At 41.2% G+C, this 27,116-nt stretch overlaps 1 pseudogene across 1 annotated transcript in view; it reads left to right on the top strand.

Moving 5' to 3' along the window:
• The window catches only part of LOC147301744 (uncharacterized), a 29,559-nt pseudogene extending 6,465 nt beyond the window's left edge, over positions 1 to 23,094 (top strand). The window contains exons 6-23 of the transcript XR_015127207.1: positions 358 to 780; positions 2,614 to 3,015; positions 4,848 to 5,249; positions 6,786 to 7,226; positions 7,423 to 7,448; positions 8,146 to 8,611; positions 11,004 to 11,411; positions 13,435 to 13,866; positions 14,059 to 14,127; positions 14,256 to 14,657; positions 17,006 to 17,440; positions 17,592 to 17,846; positions 17,937 to 18,185; positions 18,322 to 18,579; positions 18,660 to 18,962; positions 19,063 to 19,300; positions 19,422 to 19,505; positions 19,652 to 23,094. The product of XR_015127207.1 is annotated as an uncharacterized LOC147301744 (transcript). The remainder of the gene's footprint in view (positions 1 to 357; positions 781 to 2,613; positions 3,016 to 4,847; positions 5,250 to 6,785; positions 7,227 to 7,422; positions 7,449 to 8,145; positions 8,612 to 11,003; positions 11,412 to 13,434; positions 13,867 to 14,058; positions 14,128 to 14,255; positions 14,658 to 17,005; positions 17,441 to 17,591; positions 17,847 to 17,936; positions 18,186 to 18,321; positions 18,580 to 18,659; positions 18,963 to 19,062; positions 19,301 to 19,421; positions 19,506 to 19,651) is intronic.
• The last annotated feature ends 4,022 nt before the right edge of the window (positions 23,095 to 27,116 follow it).

Below are 27,116 nucleotides of genomic sequence, written 5' to 3'. Positions count from 1 at the left end.
GGTGAACAACTCATTTAAAGTTGAGTCCTTCTAGTGCTCAGTCTAAGGAGCCCGTCCATCTATCCAACCACTCATTCATCCTTCCATCCATTCTCCATTCCCGTAAGGAGTCTAATTAAATTAATAATTCCATGATTCAGAATCCGACAGGTCCCTGGCTGGTGTTTATCTTGTTGAATTTAAAATTCTGATGTCTGTTATTTTTATTATTCTCCTTTGGAATCACAGACTTGTGCACAACAAGTCTATATGTGTAGTACTAGCACGTAATGTATCAAGATTTGTGCTGAAGACTAAAGGTTTTACAGAATGTACAACAGAAATGTGTCTAATCAGTTCTGAAATTCTGCTATTCAGCTTCAGATGTCCAGTTTTTTGGAGCCATGAGAAATACCATGGGACACTGGAGAAGGAGCAGGAGAATCTGTTCATGGATTTATGCCTGAAAGCAGCACTTAATAACGGAGCAAAGTTTTACAACGTTGCGAAGAAGCTTCTTTCATTGTTTCTTGTTAAAACTGAGTTAGAAAACATCCTTCTTGATTTATATCAACATATTAAAAGCAGAGGATTTTCAGTTAACTTTGAAACACTGAGGCCGTGTTTTCAGTCCACTCCTGCAGTCTGGTCCATAAATCTCTCAGAGAGAAAGACCTCCAGCCTCCTGGAAGTGCTGAAACTCCAACCAGAGAAGAAACAAGTGAAGCTGACAGGCTGCTCACATGAAGAGAGTGAAGTGAGGAGTTTCCTGCAGTGTCTGCCTTATATCTCACAGCTCAGGTAAATGAATTGTACTTTACATGATTAACTCTACATAAAATCTCTCCAAATTATACTTTTTTGCAACCACTTTTTGATTTTCATAAGAACCACAACCTCTCCTACAGATTTTTAGTGAAAAGTAATTCATTTATCCTGAATATAACAGTTTGTCTTGAGCTTTTGCAATACAACTTACAAACAAACTTACAACATCATACAGTACAACAACCTGTGAAATGTGATGGATCATGAGAAAAATGAGCTCCTGACTAGGGATGGGTATCGAAACCCGGTTCTTGTTGAGAACCGGTTCCCACTGTTTCAATTCCTTGGAATTGTTTGCCATTTTTGCAAACGATTCCCTTATCGATTCCAGTCGCCCCGAATGACGTCATCACGTTGCGGAGCGTCATTTACCTGGCAGGAAACACGGCGCGTAAGCGGCTCAAACGCTCAAAAGTTTGGTTATACTTTACGAGAACGGATGACAACAGGGCAACTTGCAATACTTGCAAAGTAGATATTTCATTTAAGGGAGGAAACACTACGAATATGCAAAAGCATTTGCTCACAAAACACGTGATGACCTTAGATGAATGTCGTGTTTTTAATTCCGCTCCGGACTCGTGAATCTCAACCCAGCAGCAGCGGTAACGTTTGCACGTCCTCTCCCGTTAATGCGGCAGGTAAATAATCAACTAACAGTGCATATTATGTTAGTGCGATCTGCCTTATTACAAAACCTGCCATCACTGTGCATTTAGGTGACCATGATGAGAGAGACAGAGTCTGGCTGGCTCAGATGCTGGCAGCTCTCGCTGCAGTCTACCGGTAGCATCTCCTTTCAGGCCAGGATAGACGAATGTCACCGAGCAGTGACTAAGTTTGTGGTAAAAGGCTTGAACGCATTTGCCACAGCAGATGCCCTGATTTTCGGTAAGTGAATGCGTTTAATTGTAGGCAGGGACATTACTGGATATTCTTGTGTAATTGCTACAGAATAATTTATGTTATACTTTGTTATTGCTACAGAAGAATATTTATTTTATTATTTTACATTTACAATTTTTTTCCCCGGGGACCCTGTGACACCCCATTGAAGAGCCGTAGGCTGTGGATCTCTTAAGATCTCACTGTTGGGTTTGTAAGGCCATGTTACTCCTAAATTTCTATCTTGTTCAAAGAGAAGATATAAAACAAAGTTCTAAGCTAATCGACCTTAGTGTTCTCCTTTTTTAAAGAGAATCGATAAAGAATCGAATCGTTAAACAGAATCGAAAATGGAACCGGAATCGTGAAAATCTTATCAATACCCATCCCTACTCCTGACATTGTGTTTTACATCATCCACTTTTTTTAGAGGGTCAATTTTAAGCTAGCTGATGGACTGAAACTCAGTTTAAATCACTTACCCAGCTCAACGTTTTTTGAACTGCCTGAATGGCCATTTTAAGGAAACTAACAAAAGAAAAGTGACTAAAGGGAAAGCTATCCAGGGCTCAGCGCTGGCAACATGCAAACAGCCCTCATACGAACAAAGGATCAAAGTGATTATGACCAAAGTACTTATTGGTAAAATAATGGAGACAAGTGAAAAAAGACTAAAGGGTCAATGTCCTATTATGTGGCATGTCACACAGAGACTGAGTATGTCAGCATACTCTATCTGGTGGAGGGGTTGAACGTGAGCAATAGCTTCTCTTCCAGTTTGTTCCTCCTGAGAACTCTTGGGAAGTGGAGACACTGTTGGGATGTCTGTTCATTACAAGATGGAGTCTATCAGTAGTGTGTGGTTGGATTTATGAAGCTGAGATCAAATACTCACTAAATGTTTCCTTCTCATTGTTCCAGTGTTGACACTAGCTGTTCAGATAAAGAAACCAGGTTCTTTGGGAATCTGTTCTGTGCAGCAGCAGAGAGAGAACAGCAGACAGGAGAGGAGATACTGGAGCTGTTATCATCAGTGTGCATATATAAAACATTCCCTCTGAAATGGAAATGGTGTGATTTTCTCATGGACCTGTACTCTTATAAGACTAAAAAAGGCTTGAGTGTCCTTCCATCATTACAGTCAGTTTTCCAGTCAACTCCTGCCGTCTGGTCCATAAACCTCTCAGAGAGAAAGACCTCCATCCTCCTGGAAGTGCTGAAACTCCAACCAGAGAAGAAACAAGTGAAGCTGACAGGCTGCTCACATGAAGAGAGTGAAGTGAGGAGTTTACTCCAGTGTCTGCCTTATATCTCACAGCTCAGGTAAATGTACTGCACTAACATGATTAACTCTACATAAAAGCTCTCCAAGTTATATTTTTTGCAACCACTATTTGATTTTCATAAGAACCATAGAATGCTTGTCAATACTTGCATTGGCTTGTACATATTATGAACTAATAACTGGACAAATGCAGTTTACCAAGTTGAGCTGATAAATAAAAATACCAAACAGAAGAGTTTTTGTGGAACCATCGCAAGCAATGCATGGGTGATAGTGTTGTGGGACTTTGATATTAATCGACTTTTGAAATATTCATAAATAAAAGGGCAAGCATGAGTCTTGATCGCTCATATGGCAGTGACGTGCAGCGGCATGTTCATCCTACTTATGACGTGCAAAGTAGACTAAGTAGGTGACATAAAAGAAAAAAAAGAATTTGGGAGCAGCGTTTGAGATACTTTTTTACGTTATCATGGGGTCACAAGCCAGTAAAACACATAAGTTAACTTAAAGAAACGATTGTACGGTTATGCGGCCAGGTTTCAACAGTATTGGAAGGAGCTGGCAAAATGAGAAATTAATGTTATGGAAGATCTCTTTTTGTGCTGATACTTTTAAATATCTTAGATCATAATCCTGCCTACACCATTAAAATGGCTGCTCCAAAACAAGTCAAAAAATTTTGTTAAAGAAAATTAGAGAACTGGAGGCTATTGGAAGGCCTCAAACCAGATGGTGGACTCCTGAAGGGAGCCGTCAAGCTGAAGAAAGAGTCTTAACAAGCTTGGTCAGCCTGTGGGACTGCAGAGGCAACTGACAGCTACTACTGGATTATGACTTCAACAGTAACTGAAGGAAAAACTTGTGGAATGAGTTCAATGACACCATGGAACAAGACTTTCGGTGGACATCATGCAGAGATCTGAGCCAGTGCCTCTTCACCTTGGTTTTAGGAAGAACAGTAGAGTTTTCATCCTGATTTTGGAACAATGGACCAACTCTTCATCCTCTTGAAGGGACGTGAGTTGGTTCAAGCAGTCCACATGTATTTGGTGGACTTAGTGAAGGCATTGAACTGTTCCTCTGGGATTCCTTTATTGGGTGCTTTAGCAGTACAGGTTATCAGGCCTGTTGTTATGAGCTTTTCAGTACCTGCACAACCACAGTAAGCGCTTGATTGCCAGCAAAACGTCAGAATCATTTCTACTGGGTGTTGGACTACTGGGTCGTCCACCTAGCCACCTACAAGGAGGCTAGGTGGAGGTCACTTACCTAGAAGTTGATCTTATTTCTGCGTTTTGCAGATGTTGTGGTTCTGTTGGCTTCATTAGATGGTTTGCAGTGGAGGGGTTTTAAGCCAAGTATAAAGTGGTGAGAATGAGAAGCATCCTGAAATTTGAGGCCATGGTTCTTGGTTGGAAAGGAGTGGAGCTTCCACTGTTGGTTAGAGACGTTTTGTTGCCCCAAATGGATTTCAAGTATCTTGGGGTCTTGATCATGAGTGAGGCGAGAGGGAAATTGACACCTCAGGTGACACATCAGACATATTGAGTGTAAAAGCAAAGCTGTCAATTTACTGGTCAATTTACAGCCCAACCCTCATCTATGGTCATGAACTCTGGGTAGAGACAGAAAAATTGACATCCAAAGGGTGGGTGTGTGAGGTCAGATATTTAGGAGGGAATCAGAGTAGAATCATTACACCTAGACAATAGTATAATATATCAGAGTGAGTTTTCAAAGTTTTGTAGTGCTCTCACATATGCTAAAATTGCCAAAGACTTTAAAATGCATCTCCATAAACTTTATATAGCCGCTTGAAGTTACTCATTGATTGCAGGCTCAAAATGTTTCTTCCTTTTTGTTCCAGTGTTATTCCGTGGAAGTTAGATGAAGAAATCAGGTTCTTTGGGAGTGTGTTCTGTGCAGCAGCAGAAAGAGAGCAGCAGACAGGAGAGAAGATACTGGAGCTGTTATCATCAGTGTGCAGATACAAAGGATTTCCTGTCAAACAGAAATTGTGTGATTTTCTTGTGGATCTGTACTCTTATGAGACCAAAACAGGATCGAGTATTCTTCATTCATTACAGTCAATTTTCCAGTCAGCTCCTGCAGTCTGGTCCATAAACCTCTCACAGAGAAAGACCTCCATCCTCCTGGAAGTGCTGAAACTCCAACCAGACAAGAAACAGGTGAGGCTGATAGGCTGCTCACATGAAGAGAGTGAAGTGAGGAATTTCCTTGAATGTCTGCCTTATATCTCAAAACTCAGGTAAGCAAATTGTACTTTGCATCATTAATGCTACATCAGATGTTTTGAAAATGATTTATAGATGTATTTTAAGCCAAAAAGTTTGGTATTATTGTACGGTTTAAGTATTCATATAAATGCAGCACAAAAAGTAAGAAATTTTATCTTTGGTTGATTATTTATTTCTTTGCTTCTTAGCAATACATCTCATACTGTTGGAAAGCCTGTGTATTACAAGTAAGGAAAATGTTTTGTGGGTTGAACACTTGAGGGATCAGTTGGGCATGCTGTTCATGGCAGAGTCAACAACACAGCTACATTGGCTGACTTGCAAGAATGGGATGCCATCCCAAGGCAGTGTGTGACCAAGCTGGTGACCAGCCCAACCAGGAGGAGGTACCAGGCTTTTGTGGTTGTGTATGGTTCTGCCAGGTGCTACTGAGGCACCTGTTTATTAAATGAATCATTTGTTATATTGCAAATATGTCTTGTTTCTTCAGACTTCAATCCCCCAATTCAATAAATGACACCTTTCAAAAGTGAATAGCAGAATAGGCAGTTTGTGTCATGGTCCTGGGCCATGTTGGCCCAGTATTCTTAGTTTTCTTGTATGTTTGTATTTTGTTCCCTATTTAGGCCATGTTTCCTGAGTTGCCCTGTTGTGTTGTTCCCTAAGTGTTTTCCCTTCGTGGTTTTTACCCCCTGTGTGCCCCTCTGTGTATCTGTGAGCCCTCGTCTCTCCTTATGTTTTATTCCATGTTTCCCCAGCCCGTTATGTCTGTGTTTTCCCCGTGCTCTCTCTCCTCCTGTCTGAACCTGTGTACTTCCTGTTTGACTCTGCCCGTCTCCCGTCAGTGTTATGTTCACCCCGCCCTGTCTCGTTATGGTTATCTGTGTCAGCTGTGTTCCCCGTGTGTTCCCACTTTCCTCGTTAACCCTCTGTGTATTTCTGTCTGCGTCTCCCTCTGTTCGGCGTCGCGTTCTCCCTCATGCTGTGTGTGGTTCTCCCCGTGTCTTCTGGTATATGTTACAATTAGCTTTTCCCAGTGTAGTTTAGTTTTGTATTGCTTTGGTATCACTGCTTTCGTTTGTCACCTGTCAGCAATAAAGCTGCATTTTGAGTTTATCCCCTGAGTCCGTGAGTTTGCATTTTGGGTCCTCATCCTGCCTGCCACACAGCGACCATGACAGTTTGGTATTGGCAGAAAAGATTTGGCAAGTTTTGCTCACCCCACAAATGCAGTTTCCTTACAAATGTGGCCCCATTTGAGGGGAAACAAAGCATGTTTTCAACAGGACTTAATGCCAAAAAGCATTGTTACCGCAAAGAAATAATTGACTAAACGCAAATTTCTTCACTTTTTCTGTTAGTGTTTGTGTTGTGAGTCAGTCACAGTCTAAAAACAATGTTCAGCTGCTCTGATGGAAGACGGCTTTAAAATGGACTTTCATTATTTACAGGACACACATGGACAAGATGGAGTCCATCAGTAATGTGTGGTTGTTTATGCAGCTCAGATGAAATCATCACTAAATCGTTCCTTCTTATTGTTCCAGTGTTGTTCCTTGGTGGTCAGATCTTTATGAAGGAACCAAAAGAACCTTGATTATTCTGTTCTGTGCAGCAGCAGAGAGAGAACAGCAGACAGGAGAAAAGATACTGGAGCTGTTATCATCAGTGTGCACATATCAAACATTCCCTTTTAATGACAGAGACATTTCTGATGAATATCAGTGTGACTTCTTGTTGGATCTGTACTCCCATATGAAGGCCTATGAGTCTAAAACAGGCTTGAGTGTCCTTCCATCATTACAGTCAGTTTTCCAGTCAGCTCCTGCAGTCTGGTCCATAAACCTCTCAGAGAGAAAGACCTCCATCCTCCTGGAAGTGCTGAAACTCCAACCAGAGAAGAAACAAGTGGAGCTGAGAGGCTGCTCACATGAAGAGAGTGAAGTGAGGAGTTTCCTTGAATGTCTGCCTTATATCTCACAGCTCAGGTAAATTAATTCTACTTTACATCATTAATCCCAAAAGCTGATTCTGTCTGTCTGGATGTAGCATTTTTTGTGGGCGAAATATTCCATCACTCATCCAAGTGACTTCTTCAGTCTTAGCTGACTGCAGCTGAATACAGTACATTGGCATAACGATTGAAACTAACAACCCTTGGTGAGTCCTTCCTCGACATTCAAGTGTGTGTATGAAAGCACTGGGCACAGGTACAAGACACTGTTTTGATGATTGTAGTGAGGCTCATTTAGTGAACAACGGGTAGCACCATTGGTCGCTCGTCCCTGCAGATTGCTTAACCAAGTGGCCCATCATTGTATGAATTTTTTGGTTGCTTGAACTGCTATTTTAATTACATCGTGGTAGTGAATAATAATAATCAAGCAACAATTAACTGAATGTTAATGTTCTTACCCTGCGGTTTAACTTCTACAGCACAAGTCTTGTAATTAATTTGCAACACCATTGCCTTGTCAATAATAAGCCTGTGTGCTTTTGATTGGTAATATAACTACCATTATTAAAAATTAAACAATGAAGCAACCACCAGGGAAAATAAACCTGGTCCACAAACACTAGTAAAGGAATCAACAAATGTGCTCTGAAAGCTAATCTACAGATATTATCTCCATTTTCCACATACCTGTGCCGGTCACTGCCATCTGCAACCAAGATGAGAGCAAAATGCTGTGAGAGACTGGACAGTGGGCTACAGGCGCACCTTATAATAAAGTTAGAGGAGATTCGGAGAAGTGACTGTATTTACAAGCACTACTCCAAAGTGAAATACTTACCACAAAGAATTTCTCCCTACAGTTATGAGTAAGGAATACAGTTAGAAATATGAACAAGATGGAGTCCATAAGTAGGTTGTATTTATGTAGCTAACATCAAATCATCACTAAGTGTTTCCTTCTTATTGTTCCAGTGTTCATCCTCCAGTAGAATTTTATAAAGAAATCAGGTTCTTTGTGAATCTGTTCTGTGCAGCAGCAGAGAGAGCGCAGCAGACAGGAGAGAAGATACTGGAGCTGTTATCATCAGTGTGCAGCTTTGAAACATTCCCTCTAAATAACAGAGACATGGGTGTTGAAGAAAATGAATATCAGTCTGACTTCCTGCTGGATCTGTACTCCCATGTGAAGGACTGTGAGACTAAAACAGGCTTGAGTTTCCTTCCATCATTACAGTCAGTTTTCCAGTCAGCTCCTGCAGTCTGGTCCATAAACCTCTCAGAGAGAAAGACCTCCATCCTCCTGGAAGTGCTGAAACTCCAACCAGAGAAGAAACAAGTGAAGCTGAGAGGCTGCTCACATGAAGAGAGTGAAGTGAGGAGTTTCCTGCAGTGTCTGCCTTACATCTCACACCTCAGGTAAATAAGTCATCATTTCTGTTACTATATACTGTATCTGTTCAGAAATGTATTGCTGGGATATTTTAAGCTAAACAAATCCAAAAATTATTTTTACAAAATCCAATAGTGATATATTTTTTCATCATTATTGAAACGATATTTGTGACTTCATTTATATGTTGTCATATTTCAGTTTTATTTCAGTTCTTCCCTTATTTAAGAGGGAAACATTGCGCCCTGTAAACAACTGTGTTTATTAGACCTTTTCTTCAGCTGAAACATGTGCAAACATACATAGAAATACAGCATAGAGAGTAGAAACAGTTTGTAAAATTCTAACAACCTTTTTAACAAAGCCTGAACTCTTTGGCTACGTTCACACTGCAGGTGAAAGCGCATCAAATCCAACTTTTTTGACCCTATGCGACCCATATGCGATCATGGTATGACAGTGTGAACGGCACAAATCCGATATTGTCAAATCCATCCTGGGTCACTTTCGTATGTGGTACTGAATCCGATACATATCTGATGTTTTAGAAAGCGACTGCTGTTTGAACGGTCATGTCGCATTAAATACGTCTTTTATGTCACTGACACAAGACAGACGCCAATTATCAGCACCGGAGAAGACATCGTGAACGCTTCCTGGCCATCCCGTGTAGATGTTAGTGAAACTGTTAGGAAGACAACGTGAACATTTTATTTGTACTGTAAAATCTGCAGATTCTGACAGAAATCAGCAACTATCCTTTGAAGCACCGCTCCTCTCTAAAACAGCAATAAGGATCATTATTAGGCCATATGTAAATAACAAAATAACTTTATAACTTAAAGCAAAATTGGGAAACATAAAGTCCGAAACAAGTCTTTATATTAAGGGCCAACAGTCAAACAATATTGTTTGCTCTGAGTCTAAACAGAGCGCGTTGTGTGTGACGTCGTCTTTTGCGCATGCGGGCCGCTTTGAGGGTTCACACTAGAGCACGTTTGCTGTCACATTTTATTTTTAGTGTGAACGAGCAGACAGAAAAATCAGATTTGATCAAAAAATCGGAATTGAGCATTAAGACCTGCAGTGTGAACGTAGCCTTAGTGTCAGGGCTAACAAGTGGGTGGATTCAGACGTAGAGTTGGAGGAGCTCAACAGTGTGTTTATTTACAGTGCCAAAAATATTTACAACAATCTCAACAATGTGCAGGGGGAAAAGGCATTCTGGGCAGGGGATCCAAAGTGTCCAAAGTGTAGAGTGCTCTCACTCTCTCACACTCAGGGTCAGGCTCGTGACACCACAGGAGAAATTCCAAAAAAACTGTGCATAGGGAAATAGACGGTCAAAATCTGCAACGGCACAGGCAGAGCACAATGCAGTCAAGGCCAGGGTTACAACTAACTGTTTCAGTTTAACAATCCAGTGATTGAAAAAGGAAATTATAAGCCATCAATGAATGCACAAGTAAAATAGTAAACACCCCTTCCAACCTAATTCAGAAACTGAGTAGGAAGGTGAAGCTACTGTTGTACAAGATATGAAGTGTAGATGTTGTTGTTCCACTCATGTTCATCACAAACCACAAACAGCTACACTTCAGTGCGCAGTGATTGCACACACAGGATTAGTGTTTGTGTTAGAGCACTTCGCTCTCGCTCTGCAGGCCTACTTGTTGTTCCTAGAGTATTTAAAAGTAGAATGGGAGGCAGAGCCTTCAGTTTTCAGGCCCCTCTTCTGTGGAACCAGCTTCCAGTTTGGATTCAGGAGACAGACACTATCTCTACTTTTAAGATTAGGCTTAAAACTTTCCTTTTTGCTAAAGCATATAGTTAGGGCTGGACCAGGTGACCCTGAACCCTCCCTTAGTTATGCTGCAATAGATGTAGGCTGCCGGGGGATTCCCATGATGCACTGAGTTTTTCCTTTCTCACTCAGTATGTATTAACAGACCTCTCTGCATTGAATCATATCTGTTATTAATCTCTGTCTCTCTTCCACAGCATGTCTTTATCCTGTCTTCCTTCTCTCACCCCTCCCTGAGCCTGGTTCTGCCGGAGGTTTCTTCCTGTTAAAAGGGAGTTTTTCCTTCCCACTGTCGCCAAACTGTTTGCTCATAGGGGGTCATATGATTGTTGGGTTTTTCTCTGTATCTGTTATTATACGATCTACTGTACAATATAAACGCTCTGAAGCAACTGTTGTTGTGATTTGGCGCTATATAAATAAAACTGAATTGAATTGTGAGTCAGTAACAGTCTAAAAACAATGTTCAGCTGCTCTGATGGAAGACGGTTTTAAATGGACTTTCATTATATACAGGACACACATGGACAAGATGGAGTCCGTCAGTAGTGTGTGGTTGTGTTTATGCAGCTCAGATCAAATCTCCACTAAATGTTTGTCTTTTGATGTTTCAGTGTTGATCCTGAGAATTCAGATTTTTGTGAAGAAGCTAAGTTCTTTGGGAATCTGTTCTGTGCAGCAGCAGAGAGAGAACAGCAGACAGCAGAGGAGATACTGGAGCTGTTATCATCAGTGTGCACATATGAAAGATTCCCTCTTAAAGAGAAATGGTGTGATTTTCTTATGGACCTGTGCTCCTATGAGACCAAAACAGGCGTGAGCATCTTACCATCATTACAGTCAGTTTTCCAGTCAGCTCCTGCAGTCTGGTCCATAAACCTCTCAGAGAGAAAGACCTTCATCCTCCTGGAAGTGCTGAAACTCCAACCAGAGAAGAAACAAGTGGAGCTGACAGGCTGCTCACATGAAGAGAGTGAAGTGAGGAGTTTCCTTCAGTGTCTGCCTTATATCTCACAGCTCAGGTAAATTAATTCTACTTTACATGTTGAATTCTGCATCAGGAGAGCTGCTCTGAGGGAACCACAAAAACTGGCAATTATGGAATGGAAACAGTTTGGGGGCACAAAGCTATTTTTTTAAATACCCAAACATTCTGGCTTGATAACACCTAGTTCAAAATAAAACATTTATTTTGATTAATGGCAGTTCCTTTCCCCAGATAGATTAGATTCATATAGAATCACTCTATGCTGAGAAAACATTCTTAAATCATTGTGTAATTTCCATTTCTGCAAGAAGGCAGTCTTGCAGTCGAAATGCTCATGTTTGGAAAACATATGCTCAGCTTTGGGGTCAGCTGGCTTGGGTGGCTTAGGAGACTCAGACTCAGGGGTTCAGGCCCATGATAAACAGTTTCTATGGAGCCAGCTTAGATTTAGACATAGAAACAACAGCCTGGACAAGGCTGGGCCTGGCTGCAACAGTGACCTTAGGTGAGGAATGTGACAATGCCATTTCCTCTCAGAAGTGGCAGCTGTGACCAATGGGTAGAGAGTAGAGTCCAAGGTAGTTGTAGTCCCTCATCTACTCTTGCCAAAGGTAAATAAATCAGAACTTTTCTGAAGCCTCCTCCCAAATTGTCAACGTTGCTTCCGTATGTTCAGGGCTCCAAGTGCGGCTTGCCCATAAGTGGTTGCTGGGTGCATTACTAGCCAGAGTGTACTATAGTGTTTTGCAGTATAATCACCCAAATGCAGATTGGAAGACGGGCAAAAGTGAAATGAAAATGCACCTGTAATAACTGTTGATATGAAGCCCACAGTAGAATGTCCATAAGAAGAAAAGACAAACTAAAGCCAACAAATAAACATGCTTTAACCAAAGACAACGTGGGAAATACAGTTATGTCCAAATATATTTGGACACTGACACAATTTTTTTTACATGTTTACTGAAACATATCCCAATTATAGTTATATAATGGACATGGACATAATGTGTAAACTCTCAGTTTTCATTTAAGGACATCCACATTCAAACTGGATGAAGGGTTTAGGCGTTTCAGCTCTTTAACATGTGCCACCCTCTGTTTATAGGGACCAAAAGTAATTGGACAATTGATTCCAAGGTTAATTCATGGGCAGGTTTCTTTGTTATGTAATTATGAATTAAGAAGATAAAAGTCCCGGAGCTGATTTGAGGTGCTTGCATGTGAAAGATTTGGCTCTCAGTAGATTGCCTGCAGTCAAATGAGCTCTCCATGCAGGTGAAACAAGCCATCCTTAATCTGTGACTACAGAAAAAATACATCTGAGAAATTGTTACAATATTAGGAGTGGTGAAACCTACGGTTTGGTACATCCTGAAAAAAAAGAAAGCACTGTTGAACTCAGCAAAAAGACCTGGACTTTCACGGACGACAATAGTGGTCGTTGATCGCAGAATCATTTCTGTGGTGAAGAGAAAGCTGAAACCAACATAATGGAGAATATTTTTAATTAGGCTGTGCCTCAAACATTTTAAATACAGTAGTTATAAAAGCAGCAAAGTTCTGTGATATTTTGGTTGATGGTTCCATAATTATTTCTGCAACATTAAGTAATAATTTTTTCCATAAAACCATTGTACTAGTTTAAATTGTAATATTTACTTATCATCATTATTATATTTATACCATGACTTTATCTACGCAAGATGCTTTACCAAGAGGGATTCAAATGTAAAACTACAGTATTTTTATGTATTTATATTTAATTAAATATAAGAGTTAAAGTCCCCAGTATGATAATAGTCACAAGATAGAGGGCACACCAAATGTATAATTTAAAGAGCTGGGTACTCTGTATGCAGCATACACATAAATGACAATCATGACCCAGTTTTCAACCCTAATGGTGCAAGAAAGCAGCAGTCTCATCCATGAGGAAAAACTCTACTAATATACAATCACTGAACTGTGGGGATACCTTCACTACATTCAAAATGTACCATGTCTTTTCATGAAATACTATCAATACTCTTTTTTTCCCCTTTTTCTTGTTCCAGTTTTTTTACTTTATGGGCAGATGAAGGAGGAAGGTTTTTTGGGAATCTGTTCTGTGCAGCAGCAGAGAGAGAACAGCAGACAGGAGAGAAGATACTGGAGCTGTTATCATCAGTGTGCGCATATCAAACATTCCCTGTTAATGACACACATACAGATCTTCAATATCAGTGTGATTTCCTGCTGGATCTGTACTCCCATGTGAAGGACTGTGAGACTAAAACAGGCTTGAGTGTCCTTCCATCATTACAGTCAGTTTTCCAGTCAGCTCCTGCAGTCTGGTTCATAAACCTCTCAATAAGAAAGACCTCCATCCTCCTGGAAGTGCTGAAACTCCAACTAGAGAAGAAACAAGTGAAACTGACAGGCTGCTCACATGAAGAGAGTGAAGTGAGGAGTTTCCTTGAATGTCTGCCTTACATCTCACAGCTCAGGTAAATGAACTGTATTTTAAATGGTTAACTCTATGGTTTTGTGAAAGACTGGGATCAATCCCTCATTTCTTTATATTTTTCCAGACTTTCCTGGTTTCCTGGCTGATTTGTTTTAGGATACCATATATATGTCTTTCACTTTAATTTTAATAATATTATTTATGTCTGTGTCCATGGCCTTTGTATTGTTAGTCCAGTCCAGTTTATTGGCCCAGATGCTTCTCTAGGCACTTCCACTGGCACCGATCGACAAAGTCCTCGGTCAGTTTTCTGTCTTTGTTGGCCCGATTGATGATGAGGCCAACAACTGCTGAGTCATCAGAGAACTTTTGACGGAAGCAGTTAGCAGACAGTTAGCATCACTAAGTGTTTCCCTCTCATTGTTCCAGTGTTGCTTCTCGGAGGCAAGATGAAGAAGTTGCAACCTTTGTGAATCTGTTCTGTGCAGCAGCAGAGAGAGAACAGCAGACAGGAGAGAAGATACTGGACCTGTTATCATCAGTGTGCAGATATGAACGATTGCCCCTTAAAGAGAAATGGTGTGATTTCCTGATGGACCTGTACTCTTATGAGACTAAAACAGGCTTGAGTGTCCTTCCATCATTACAGTCAGTTTTCCAGTCAGCTCCTGCAGTCTGGTCCATAAACCTCTCAGAGAGAAAGACCTCCATCCTCCTGGAAGTGCTGAAACTCCAACCAGAGAAGAAACAAGTGGAGCTGACAGGCTGCTCACATGAAGAGAGTGAAGTGAGGAGTTTCCTGCAGTGTCTGCCTTATATCTCACAGCTCAGGTAAGTTAAACTAATGCTTAGTTACCAGGTGACTTTGAAAGCAATTTTTAATTTACAGTCTAATAATGTATTTAAGCATTTTTTTTGTTAATCTAATCTGAAGTCATCATAGCTAATAACACACATGTAATTAGACCCTTGTCCTTCTATTTTATCTGCCTTGGTTAATATTTAATCATAAAGTTCTTCACTCTTTTTCTACTTTACATGATTAGCTTTATATAAGAACAGATAGATTATGGGTAAAAAGATATAACAACAACATTTTGAGACCTGTAAATCTAAATATTATTTAACTGTAGCCTGGCTAAATCAACCAGCCCAAAACACAGATTATCTTTGGGGTTCTTTTAATCTGAATTATAAAGTAAGCGTCCAGATGAAAGGTTGTAAAAACAAGGAAATAAAATTGCTACACACAGTTCTCATCAAGTAACAGCTGTGTGCACTGGTAACCCACTGCTACTGCAGGTAGTTGTTCCAACTTTTCAGAGTCTGGAACTCAAAGATGTCTAATGTCAATGTGTGACTGATATAAACCCGTCCAGAAACAAAACAAACTTAGCAGTGCAAAAATGACTCTAGTGGCTTCTCCTGCTAAATTACAGAGACCAAATTAAACAGTTAACCACAGTACATTTTCCCTCTTACAAATGAAACATTACAATACAGATGTGAACTCAAATACATACAGTGCATTAATCCAGCAGAAAAACGGAGTACAGCTCCCCCTGAGATGATTAGTGAAGTCAAACACAGCAACACCTGGTGCCTTAACTATTCCACCCTTTGCGCTTAAACAGACCATGCAGTGAAAACACAGCGTTGAACACCCATGTTACACCAATACAAGCTAGCACTTCTGTGAATGTCTCCGTAGATCCCCATCATCCCTTGCGCTCCCAGGGGTACCCCAAAAGAAACAGAGCCAGCCAGTGGCATGTCCCATAACACTGACCTTCCACCTGGCTACATTACTCTTTTAAATAATTATATATTTCACTGTCACCAATATTATATTTACCCACTGTGATTTCATCCACACAGGATTATATGTCAGTTAAATGTCAACTTTACTCCATTTCATACGGAAACATGTTCACCGCTGTGTTGGACTTTGTCAGTTGTGTGTTGCTTTGAAGTCTAATGCTGTATTTTACATACATGCATGAGTTCATGAAACTGAGCTGTTATTATGGATTAAAGAACAACAACCAAATTACATACTGTTCTTTTCAGAGTGCTGATTTTGGTTGTTATTTTTTAGGTATAATGACTTTACAATCTCATTTATTTAATAAAAAATAAACTCACAGAGCACTGATTTAACGACAATAATTCAGTCTTTATAAAATTCACAAAGAAAGGAAAATACTCCATAAAAAAACAGAATAAGTTCAAACTGGTATTTGTTATATGATATGTTTTGCATTCTCCACTGCAACCACTGAACATCCAAGGTATGGACATTGAGGCTGTGGACAGCTACAGGTACCTTGGTGTTCATCTGAACAATAGACTGGACTGGACTCATAACTCAGACGCCCTCTACAGAAAAGGGCAGAGCAGGCTGTACCTGCTGCGGAGACTCAGGTCGTTTGGAGTGGAGGGCCCACTCCTGAAGAAATTCTATGACTCTGTTGTGGCTTCTGCTATCTTTTATGGTGTGGTCTGCTGGGGGCGGCAGCATCTCTGCTGGGGACAGGAAGAGACTGAACAGGGTGATCCGAAGGGCCAGCTCTGTTCTAGGATGCCCTCTGGACCCAGTGGAGGTGGTGAGTGACAGGAGAACGGCGGCTAAGCTGTCATCCCTGATGGACAACATCTCCCACCCCATGCAGCAGACTGTGACAGCACTGAGCAGCTCCTTCAGTGGGAGACTGCGGCACCCACGGTGTGGGACGGAGAGATTTCGCAGGTCTTTCCTCCCCACTGCTGTCAGACTCCATAATAAAGACTTTAACTGATCAAGCACACACATCCATACATATGCAATAATACTAAGTGCAATAATCCTTTCTGTCATCGTTGTATTTTTACTCAGTTGTATATAGTATTTGTATTTGTATTCTATTTTTATCTTATTGTATATTTATTTTATTTTATTCTACTGTATATAGTATTTTATTTTATTCTATTCTGTACAGTTGTGTACTGTATTTATTCTTATTGTATTCTAATTTTTGCCTCATAACTTTTGCACTGTCCACTTCCTGCTGTGACAAAACAAATTTCCCACGTGTGGGACTAATAAAGGTTATCTTATCTTATCTTATCTTATGTTATTGGCTTTTCATTGCTGTTCAGATGACCTGCATATGTGTAAATATTTCTTCTTGTTGTTCCAGTGCTGATCCTGAGACGTCAGATGAAGAAGCAGTCAGGTTCTTTGTGAATCTGTTCTGTGCAGCAGCAGAGAGAGCGCAGCAGACAGGAGAGAAGATACTGGAGCTGTTATCATCAGTGTGCAGATATCAAACATTCCCGTTTAATGAGAGATACATGGATGATGACTATCAGTGTGATTTCCTGCTAAATCTGTACACCAATGTGAAGGACTATGAGACTAAAACAGGCTTGAGTGTCCTTCCATCATTACAGCCAGTTTTCCAGTCAGCTCCTGCAGTCTGGTCCATAAACCTCTCAGAGAGAAAGACCTCCATCCTCCTGGAAGTGCTGAAACTCCAACCAGAGAAGAAACAAGTGGAGCTGACAGGCTGCTCACATGAAGAGAGTGAAGTGAGGAGTTTCCTTCAGTGTCTGCCTTATATCTCACAGCTCAGGTAAGTGAAACTAATGTTCTGGAAACAGCTTCACAGGAAGTGAAATTATAACTCTCTCGTGTTCTTATAAAAACCATTTATCTGCTGTCCACTTTGAATCTTTAGTTCTTGGTGTTCATCATTTCTGCTCTTTTGTCTCTTTGATCTTCAGGCTTTCCATCGACATGGTCTTGCTCCTGTTTCAGTGGGTAAGAAGAGGCAGAGTGGTCTGTCCACTGGCTGTGGAAGAGCTTTCTCTTGTGCCTAAGAAAGCTCGACCATCACAGAGAGTATTGTTGAGGGCTGTCAGTAGTTTGGCTTCCCTGCTGAGATACTGGACAGTCGAACGGTTGGACCTGACTGAGAGCTGCATCCCTGCTCAGGGTCTGATTACTCTGCTGCTCCATGATGGTCCTCTAACAGTCAAGTAAATGTCTTTCCTGGACATCACAGGCCAAATAAAATGTAGTTTTTAAAAACAGATTAACTTGTTTTTCTCTCTCTTTATTTTTTGCAGACTGAGTGAAGAGAGCTTCCAGCAGCTTCTGTGTCTCCTACATGAAATCCAGAACAAGGACTTAACGTTGTCCTTCTTGAGTAAGGTTGGTGGAGACCTGACCTCCTGCTGTCTGAACTGGGAGCTTCTTCACTATCTGCTGCAGCAGGCGTCAGCTCAGACCATCACTGTGAACCTGAGGAAGAACCTCTTCTTACAGGAGGAAACCACACGTCTGCTTCCCTTTCTGGACAGGATTGTGTTTAAAAGGTGCTGAATGTAGTTTGATCTTTTACCAAACACAGTTTCTGCTGTTTAATCAGGAGGATTTGAAATGCTGTCTCATCTTTAATCAGCAGTTTATGGATCCTTTAAACAAAGTTGGAAATAAACTGTTTATTTTCAGGCCCAGTCCCAGCTTTGTGATGAGCTCCATCAGAGAGCTCTGCAGAGCTCATGACAGTCACGCTGTACCCAGTTTACTGAGGTCACTTGGTCATGTGATCAACCTGAGCTGCAGAGAGCTGGACTCAGTGGACTGTGCTGCTCTGATCTTCATCCTCAAACACGGAGACGGAGTCAAACTGAACCTCCTGTGGACCTCCATACCAGCAGAGGGAGCAGAGTCCATCCTCTTCATGCTGGACAACGTTTCTCATCTCAGGTCAGATATTAGAGCTTGTTTCTCAGTGCTGTCCAACACAGTCATCAGCTGGTTCATTTCTGTATGTGTTTTCCTTGCAGTGTTGACAGGAATCAGCTGCTGAGGTTCATCCACTGCTGTGCTGCCTGTGACGTCCAGCAGGAGGCAGCGTCAGGCCTGCTGAGGACTCTGCAGCACAGCTTGGATCTGTCCTGCTCCTCCTGTGTGGAGCTACCAGAGGAGGATCAGCCTGAGCCTCTGAGTCTGACTGCTGATGACTGCAGGGCCGTCTCCACCATCCTGACACACAGCAGCCGGGACACACAGCTCGACCTGCGAGACTGTGAGGTGGAGGACAGCGTGCTGGACCTGCTGTTTCCTGTCCTCCACAGGGTCCGCCTCAGGTGGGAAAGACCACAGAAGAGTCTAAACCAGTGAGAAGCTCGTTCACACTGGTGTTGATGCATCCTGACAGTTTCTCTTTGCTCTGTTTGTCCTGTTTAGAGTCAGTAAAACTGTCCTCCTCCAGCTGCTGTCTCTGGTTCCTGTGAACAGTGAGAGGGACACAGTGAGGCGGGCGGTGTCCCTGTGTAGAGCTCTGGGTGGAGAGCTGGATCTCAGTCACAGCACGCTGGATCAGAGGGTCTGTGGGGCTGACAGAGCTGGACCTCAGTCACTGTCAGCTCACTGACCAGCTGCTGCTCCCTCTCATCACACATCTGCACAAAGTCCAAGTCCTGGAGTGAGTGTCACACACTGATCCTTCTCTGGGAGGCACCAATAACCATCAGCCTGTTCACACACACTACAATAATATGATGTGCAGTGATCACTTAGAGCCTCTTGTTGTGTTTGTGTTACAGTCTGAGTCACAATCAGATCACTGATGCTTCGACTGATGTGTTACTGCAGCTGCTCTCCATCAACCCCTCCATCGACTGTGTGCGGTGAGCCAACATGAATCAGTCTCCATCAGTGAAGGAGTTTCTCCTCAGACTCTCAGAGGAATCATTCACAGTCTGAGCTCACATGGATTCATGTTGTTCTGAGTGAATGAGTGACGTCTGCTCTCTCTGCTTTGGTCTCTTTCTAGACTCTACAGCAACAACATCGTGCACAGAGCAGCCTTCAAGGAACACAAGCAGTGTGAGATCTGGTGAAGCACTCGTCACCATCATCATCATCATCATGATGAACATCATCATTATCTGGGATTCACTGGTTTCCTCTGTTCTTGTCGTCATTACATGAAAATAGTGGGTGGAGTGGGAGCACTGATACTGTGTTCATGGACTCAGTGTAATGTTGTAGTGTACGACACATTGACATTAGATCAGATGGGTTTTGAAGACCATCTTAATTTTTTTTCTTTTTTCTACAATGACTTGAAGACAGTTTATATGGAGACAACGAGCAGCCAACAATGTTTGTTTCAATTACCCACTGTTGCTTTTGTTTCTGAGCTACTGCAGATTTTTCTTTGATGAAGGTCAGATGTCTAACTGGTCATGTGATGATGTAACAGTCCTGGGTCTTGGACCCACAATTTTGAGTTTTGCATTCTCGGTCTAATCTTTTGGATTTCAAGTCTTTATTTCCCCATGCAGTTACTTCCTGTTTTATTTTGATAGTCATTTGTCTGTGTTCCTTTTGTTTGCTTGTCCTGATTGGTTTCAGCTGTGTCTCATTCCCTTAATCTGCCCACTTTTATATTTACCTGTTAAACCTGAGAGTCCTGCATACTGGCCTTGCTGAAACTTGCCAGATGATCATCTTGATGTTTACACATCTGATATTTCTGTAATAATTGTGATTCTGTTATTTTATTATTGAGACAAAACACAGAAGCCATCACCATTTATCAGTGCAGTGAGTCGGTCATATTTATTATTTGTACTTTTGTGATAATGGTATTTATTCTGGTCTACATGCTTCAACAGGACAAAGTAGAGAGACTCTACAATGATGTCTCAGATTAACGATGCAATAAGTGAGCAATCAGGATAAAACCGTGTTTGGTACTTTAACAAAACTGGAAGAAATGATCATAAACATGTAAATCATTTTTAGTTTGTATTTCATGTTAAGAGATACATGTGATAATGATCATTTTCTGTCCTCTTTCTGTCTCATTTATAATGAGGGGTGGCTGTAGCTCGGGGTAGAGCAGGTCAACTACTAATATAAAGGTTGCTGGTTTGATCCCTGGCTGCTCCAGCCTGCATGTCAGATGTCCTCAGGCAAAATGCTAACCCCAAGTTAAGCACAGAGAAAGTGCCTGTATGAATGTGTGGATGAGGCATGTTGTGTAAAGTGCTTTGAGTGCTCCAGGGGTCCGTTCTTCGTACCTCGCTAAGTAAGTTAGCTGGATTTGATTGTTGACGATTTCGCGTGATCCTGGATCGTTCGGTTCTCCGAAGCTCATCCGGGACTTGCTGTCATAGCAACAGAGCCGTAAGCGTAAACCTGCTCGGGAGCAGGTTCACTTTATGTAAACAGGATTAGATCGCGGCCACTCAGGTATGTCCGCTTCATTTATACGAAAGCAACAGCGATATTTTACCACTGTTTTTCCATAAATAAATATTATCAATGTAACTAAAGATAATGCAGTATTTGATCCTGTTATTGATGTCACACAGATACATACAGGTCATTTCCTAAAAAAAGGGAAATGTACTATTAACATTCTATTACATGTATGTGATTATTACAGATGTAATTCATATTTCAGAGTAGTAATTGTAAATTACTTCATGTAATCAAGATGAGACCACGGCTATAAAAGCGAAGGTGGATTTGGGAAGCCTGTCGCAGCCATGTCCTGTCCGTTTACGCGACCAACCCATTGCGGAAGGTGCAAGATTGATAAGGAGAGTTTTCAGAATTCAGCGTATATTGCGGGACAGACAGGATCCTTTAGCTCAGCGCGACAGTGTGCTCATTGAGAGATATCGATTTTCCCGTGAGGGTATTATTTACTTAACCAACTTGTTGACGAGGGGGTGCAGGACCACCACCTGTCTTTTTTTGCGCTGCCCTTTTCTTGGTTGCTGTTATAAACAAACAAACAGATTATTTCAGGGTCTCTTTCCAAGAGACTAAAAGCAATATAAGTGATAAATATTACCATTCTGTAGAATATTCTTATATTCCACTTTTACTTGTTCCCATGTTCTAGTGGGTCCTGTTGTGGCTCTAATGTGAAAGAGGATATAATGTAATATAATATAATATGATATAATATAATATGGTGTAATATAATAAATCTACCCTACCGCCTACTGGTGTTGGCCAGAGGGGCCGATGGCGCAATATGGCAGCCTGGCTTCTGTCAGTCTGCTCCAGGGCAGCTGTGGCTACAACCGTAGCTGCCTCCACCAGTGTGTGAATGTGAGAGTGACTGAATAGTGGCCTTGAAAAGCGCTATACAAATCCAATCCATTATTATTATTATTATTATTATTAAATTACTTACGAGTTTAATTTGTCAGCAACTTTCTGCCAGCCTCTCTCCTTGCTTTTGCAGCCTTTGCAGTGTTCCCTTGCGTTTTAATTAAACTCTGAAACTCCTGAAATCCCTCACTCAAGAGTTCTTGCTCTGCTGCCGAAAAATACCGAGCGCGCTCCTTCGACATTTTCGCCGACCAATCAAAGGGTTGCCGATCAATGTTTCTACTATCGATGCATAGCCCCTGTTAAGCCACCCAGTGATCTCACATTACTTCATCCAGCTATACTAGAGGTGGGAATCACCATACATCCCACGATACGATATTATCACAATACTTAACGCACGATACGATATTATTGCAATTTTTTAAAAATATTTTGCGATATTCAGATTCTGTACATAAAGGTAAACTTTATCAATATTCATTTTATCTAATATCAAAGTCTCACACTCAGTCTCTCATTTCAGTCAGTTTTATTGTTGACAAACTGAACGGTTTGTATTACAGTCTAGTCCAACTTAACTGAATGCAACCATCTGGTACAATTATATTGTATATTGTATATTATATTATATTACAATTAAATTAAAATAAGTAAACTGTCATGTTTATTCCTGCCAAAAAACAGTTAAACACATTTGGACAGTGAAGGAATATCAGGATTCTTGCTCAGAAAAAGGATCAACATGCTCTGAAGTCAGAGTTCCAGTCCACAAAAACCTTTTTTGTAACAAAATATCGATTTCTGCTGTCCCTGTATCGATACATTATTAGTAAACAAAATATCACGATACTACACAGTATCGATTTTTTCCCCCACCCCTAAGATATACTAATTGTCAACAGCAGGTGTGTTCGGAGAACCAGAATAGCGAGCTCAAAGTTGGCGCGATGATTTGACCTTGAATGTGTCATTTGATCTTGGATGTAGTAAGCGATGTACGAAGAACGGCCCCAGGAGTATACAAAAACACTGTGCAAGAATTTATCCTTTAATGTATTTCAGGTTTTTAAATGTAACTTTTTTTTACCATATTAATGTAGAGCTTCATATAGACTGGGGGAATAAATAATAAAAGTTTGGATGTCTGTAATCGACGTGATTCTGTTTCAGTGATTGTAGTTATAGAAAGTCAGTCATTATACAGTATCTGTAATTCAGGAAATTTGTACAGAAACAAAATGCCAGCTTGAGAGGGATGGGGAGATTGTATCATTCAGGAAATACTTAACGAGTATGTCAGTCTCATTTAGATAAAAGATCCAGCAGACTCGGATGTGTCAGTACAGCTGGCACAGTCGCACAGAGGAACCAGGATCACACCACATCATTTTCTCTTTGACAGTGTAACATCAGAGCATTAAGCTTTTGGATTGTTTGACCACACATACCAAAGGGCACCAACAGGAAAGACCCTAATTTACCTTTAAGCCCCCTGTACAGGTAGAATTTTTCACTTTTACTGTTACTTTAGTCTTCTTGCTATACTTTAAATAACTTTTCAGTTCTATATTTTTTAGAACCTTTGTTTACAATCATTTATTTGCGTTACACTGATGCCATGTAACCAACACAGCATATTGCATGTCAGGCTGAAAGGTTAACATTCTGGAAAATTATTCAAAGACCTGAAGTGAAACAAACCTGATTTCATGGCAGAATCATAACTAATGCTCTTTGTAAGCTGATTTCAGCCCCTAAACAGTGGCCGAAGGAAAGAATCTGCAGAATAATGTGGACACATGTTAGAAGTTTCCTGTCGAGTGTACAAACACTAACACCTCACCCACACAGTAAAGTGTGTAGCTAGAAAGAGTGATATTAGTCTATATTAGGGCTGCCACAAACGATTATTTTGATAGTCGACTAGTCACCGATTATTTTTGCGATTAGTCGACTAATCAGATCATCATCCATTGAATGTAAAAGTACAGCTTATTGCACCAGCAGCATCTGCTCTTATATAACTATCATTAGCTTACAGCTTTAAGTGTTTAAGGTCTGTGCTAACTAAAAATAAAGACAAGATGATAGTTAATTGAATTCTAATTAAATGTGCAGATTGTTTCGGTGGAGTTTAATAAACTCAGCCGATTTACTCAGGAACAAATAAAATACTGAAAAAAGCCAAACAATAACATTTTTAAGTTATCTAAGTGACTTGTATATGTTTAACCTGAGTAGGGCGGTGGGTTTGAAAACGATCTGCCGGGAGTCCGGTGCTCTCATGGCCCCCGGCTAGCTATCGAGCTAGTGGGTAACAGACGCCTCCGAAAACGTCGGAGCGCTTTTGAAAATATGTGGTGTCCTGATAAACTGAGCAGATATTTGAGGTTTACACAGCTACATTCTCGCCTGAAAATATGTTAAACGTTTATTTTGTGACCCAGAAAGAATAATAAGAGTAATATTAAAACTAACTAGCTGCCGCCATTGTTGACAACTGCGCTGGGCCGCGCTATGAATTCTGGGACACAGTTTCTTCTTCTTCGGGGTTTAACGGCAGCTGGCATCCTTGTACATGCAGTGCTGCCATCTTCTGTTTCAGTCCGTTATTACACTCTTAAATCCTGCTACTTATTCCTGCTTTTGGGATCTTACAAAGCTTCAAATGACGCGTCGACTATTAAATCAGTCGTCGACGATTTTGATAGTCGACGTAATCGTGACTAGTCGACTAATCGTGGCAGCCCTAGTCTATATCCCTGTCTCAGACTTAAAAACACTGTGACGTTTTGCTGGCCTTTACTGCCACGTTCTACTTAGGTAAACACAGAATCTCACATTTTCTCCCTTTCCCTCAAACACACATTTTAAGTGCAAAAATAATTTATGGCAATAATCAGTAATATAAATAGCATCATTGCAGCCCTTGGTGAGCACCATGGACAGCAACCACAGTCAGTTTATACTATAACCTCACATTATCTTCTTCAACCAGACTATCACAAGGCAGAAACAGATCCAGGCATGCTAGGATAACACAAAGACAACTTTATTGTCATTAAGTCCATTAACCACAGGTCCTCAAAGCCTCACTGGATGTACCAACAACCAAACTCTTTTATAGAGATCCTCATTCAGCAATCGTTTCTAATGGATGTGCTTCTAGATCTATCACACACACATTACATTATGAGCACATATTTTCCAGATTTAGGTGGTAACAATATTTCAGTCCATAACAAAATCACAAACCATTCAACCATCAGAACTTTGTCCTTGTGCTACTGTCAGGTTTCTCATGTTCAATTTATTTCCCACATTCAGTTTTCTCGTTTTCTGTGCCAGCGTACCGCCTGTGTATTGTGTTCCAGTTATTTCCATGTATCATTAGTCAGACTAAGTTCAGCTGCGTACTCACCGGTTTCTAAACATTCATCACCCAGCCTGTATTTAAGTCCTCAGTTCCATCCGTTCATCTTCGCGTCATTGATGTTGATGTTGTCCTTCCCGTCTACATTCCGTTGTTCAGCCAGCCGTTCAGTCTTTCAGTCAGTCCTGCCGTCCCTGCTGTGTTCACTCACTCGCTCTAATAAATCATCATCATCATTCTGCACCGTGAGTCCTGCGTTTGGTTCGTCTCTTCCTCGCCTCCGTACACGACAACCCCTGACAGAATGACACGACCCGTGCCACGAAGACACGTGTATGACCCAGCGGACTCGGACTTATTCGAGCGGCAGGACGCAGCCCTCTCCATTTGGGCGGAGAAGCTCAGGTGGAAACAGCGGCTCTGCTCAGAGAGGGAGCACGTCTTTGAGGGGACTCGTCTGGCTCTGGGCGGGCCTCGGAGACCCCGCGGTCCTCCACCTGCTGCCTCACCTACATCGGAGCATTCGCCGCGGAGAGTGGGCGTCAAAGGGCAAGCTTCGCCCGCTCGCTCTCCCGCCGCCCCGCTCCTCGCTCGCAAACCAGCTGTTTTATTCTCCGGCTCTTCCACTTCACCATGCCCAGCGACTCCGCCTCCCACCTTGGCTCAGCGGAGGCTCTCCCGCTCGGCCGCTCAGCTGTGTCCGCTAGGGAGCAGCTAGGCTCACGCCGCCGTCGCTCTTCCCGTTTGGAGCAGCAGTATCCGTCCATGAGCGAAATGGACTTTTTTTCTTTTACCTCACCCAAAGACTGTTCACCATCCACCCAATCAAAAGACTGTAAATGCTGACACAAACATCCATTGTCAATTTATTTTACTCAGTCTTACTTTCTACTGATTTTTTTTTTCTTTTGGCAACCTTCAGTATCTTTATTTCTATAATAGTTTGTCGTCATCATGTATTTGTTTATTAATTTACTTTGAACCTAATTCACAATTGTGTATCTTTTTCCTCTTCATTTATTCATGAACACATTTTCAGACAGTTTTTTTTTTTCACCCATGTTTGGCGACCACCGCCGCCCTCTGGTGGTCAAAGTGCGAAACCACATGCTGTTGCCAGAAACATAGATGTGGTTTTTTTTTTGGTTTTTTTGTTTGTTTGGTTTTTTTGGGTTTTTTTTTTTTTTTTTTAAATTACAAAACAAACAGAAAAGCATTTATTATTTTTATTTTCAGCTTGTACCCAATAGTTGGCATGAAGCCTACTTTATTTGATGCTAACATAAATGAGCTGTGTTTATCTGGATATCAGCTGTGTAAACTTTACTGACCTGCTACAACGAATAACCAGAATGAGAGGCAAGCTAAAGCAAATTAGGCTACTTCTGTTAATATACTTTATTGATGATGGTGATGAAGTTTTGTCACTTGCAGTTGCCTGCAGCAAAACTGGACCCATTCCAACCACACATACTGTCTGTCTTTACATTGTCTCCTTATAGTCTTCTGTTAGCTTACCAGAAATTTTCCAGGTCATCTGTAACTCCACTGAGTGCATTTAGAATCAGGTGGTTTGATCTTTTTTAATCACATCTTCATTTGACATTACAAATAAACTGACAGGAGTGGAGAAATGTCTCACTCTTCCAACATGAGCTCTGAAATCTCTGCAGCATGCTGCAGGTGCTTTTTTTCAGTGAGAAATATTAGCACAATTGGCAGTGAAGTAAATCAGTCTGATCACTTGATTTTAATATTCCAATTCTTTTAATTTAACGCACCATCA

Source organism: Aulonocara sp. 'chitande type north' Nkhata Bay, linkage group LG23 (assembly GCF_057382095.1).
Source record: "Aulonocara sp. 'chitande type north' Nkhata Bay isolate Kocher_YH1m ecotype deep benthic linkage group LG23, A_spYH_male_GT1.1, whole genome shotgun sequence".
Classification (NCBI taxonomy): Eukaryota; Metazoa; Chordata; class Actinopteri; order Cichliformes; family Cichlidae; genus Aulonocara; species Aulonocara sp. 'chitande type north' Nkhata Bay.
Note: the sequence above shows the minus strand (reverse complement) of the source record. Positions and strands in the feature narration are given on the sequence as shown.